This window comes from Cupressus sempervirens, chromosome 1 (assembly GCF_028749045.1).
Source record: "Cupressus sempervirens isolate cs-2001-9-10 chromosome 1, ASM2874904v1, whole genome shotgun sequence".
Taxonomy (NCBI): domain Eukaryota; kingdom Viridiplantae; phylum Streptophyta; class Pinopsida; order Cupressales; family Cupressaceae; genus Cupressus; species Cupressus sempervirens.
The window spans coordinates 152,192,429-152,194,819 of NC_143118.1; the positions used below are offsets into that span (position 1 = coordinate 152,192,429).

Sequence of the window (2,391 nt, forward strand, 5' to 3'; positions counted from 1 at the left end):
GTATTGTTATTTTTATTTAAATTCGAAATGGATATCTCATTTAAGACTAGGTCTCTTTGGACCTCCCCTTAAGACAACCTTTTTAGTATTTGTATGTATTTGTATGTACATATAATCTTTATATGTTCTTATATGATGTACATTCTATATGTTTTTATATAATCGTTATGTTCTTACATGTATATGTTATATGAACTATGTTACATATTACATGTACATTATATTTTATTAATTAAATGTTGTTAATTATAGTTAATTAAGAATGTATGTCATTAAATATAGTTAATTAAGTCATTAAATAGAGTTAATTATAATTAATTAAGGCATGTCATTAAATATAGTTAATACATGATCTACATTAAATATAATTAGACTAAATATAGTTAATTATACAGTTAATTAAGACATGTCATTAAATATATGTTATATTGTTATGTACATCGACCATTAAAATTATATAGTTAATTACGCTTAGATTAAGGCATTAAGATGAATAACTATACATATACATGTAAAATTGAATATTGAAAATATGAATAACATATAAAAACATGTGCATAACACATACATAAGTTACATAAAAGATGAAGATATCAAAAGATCAATAAAATAGACGTCTACATTAAAAGATCAATAACATAGATGTGCATATATTTGGAGAATATAATGCACCCATATCAAATGTATAAAAATAGATCATGTAGATCAAATGTCTGGAAATAAAATATATAAAACATCAAAATCTCCATATAAACATGTATCTAGAAATAACATATAAAACATCATTTAGTGTCCATGATATAAACACGTATCTAGAAATAACATATAAAAGATCAAAGTGTCCATATAAACCATGTATCTGAAAATAACATATAAGACATCAAAGTGTCTGGATATAAAATGTATGCATATGGAAATAACATATAAAACATCAAACTATCCATATAAATATGTATCTAGACATAACATGTGTGTAATAAAATAAAAGGCCACATATGATCTAATCAGCTACATCCCCCCTCCTGATCCTGGGCCTTGTCCCCAAAAGGGTCTATCAGCTGCATCTGAACCCTATGTCAAATGATAAAAAGTGAACCATTTAATTATGTCTACAAAAAAATTATATCAAGATCTACATGTATATATATATATATATATATATATATATATATATATATATATATATATATATATATATATATATATATATATATATATATATATATATATATATATATATATATATATATATATATATATATATATATATATATATATATATATATATATATATATATATATATATATATATATATATATATATATATATATATATATATATATATATATATTGTAACATACCTAGGACTCACGACGTGTAGGATCTGTCGGTGTCTGCAGATCAACAAAACGTAACATACTATCACTCAAACCCTATAACACATACACAAACACACACATATACATTAATTTAAACATATAGACATATTATTTACTATCATAAAAATAAATCTAAACATATAGAGATATTTACCGTAGCATTATGTAATGATCTGCTGATCTGACTGATATCTGAATCATGTAATGAAAAAATAGTATCAACATCCAAGTCAACAGTGCGGCCCTGATCTGAAAGCATGGAAGTAAATAGACTAGGTTGTATGGTGCCACTGAGATCCTGAGTAGGGGGGGGGGGGGGGGTGTTGTAGGGTCCTGAGTAGCTGGGGCTAGTGCTGTAGCCTGGGCCTATGTAGCAGTAGGAGTAGTAGAAGGTGCAAGAATGTCCTCTTGCCTCTGTGAATCCTTTGGGACTGTTGTACGTGACAAAATATGTCTAATTTGAGAGCTCATGTCACGAAGTGGAATCCCTGAGAGTGTAGATAATGCTCAATATGCATCTAAAAGATCAAATGCTAAATATGATGCCAAACAATGCAATTCATCTACCTCTAAGACTGCAGAAATGTCTACAGGAGAAGGTATGTCTGCAACTCCATAATCATCATGAACAGGTGTGCTAGATGATGCAGCTATGGGAGCAGTACCTCGAGACCATAGCATATATCGACTACATCGATTAGAAAAAATCTCGTGTAACTGTGTGGTGATGGTGGCGATGCTCGAAAAAATCTATGTCCTAATTATGTCATCAGGAACACTCTCACCTACAATAGCCATCTGTGGAGCTCTCGACATAACCAAAAGGTTTGGACCCACCATTGCTCATTTGTTAACAGGTGTAGGAGTGTTCGTGGGTCTAAATCTATCAGAAAGTCTCCCCTGAGCCTGCCCAACATGCCTTGGATAATCTGTAAGTCAACATCATAGTGTAAATGAAATTTTGCAAACAATTATTTGTAGAAATATAGGGGAAACTCATCCTTCTATGGC

General features: G+C 29.4%; 1 long non-coding RNA gene across 1 annotated transcript; it reads right to left on the minus strand.

Moving 5' to 3' along the window:
- Positions 1 to 764: 764 nt before the first annotated feature.
- On the minus strand, positions 765 to 1,541 carry LOC149576617 (uncharacterized). The gene is made up of 2 exons (XR_016361562.1): positions 1,363 to 1,541; positions 765 to 1,071 (listed from the first exon to the last, which is right to left on the minus strand). It is a non-coding gene; the product is annotated as an uncharacterized LOC149576617 (long non-coding RNA).
- Between the last annotated feature and the right edge of the window lie 850 nt (positions 1,542 to 2,391).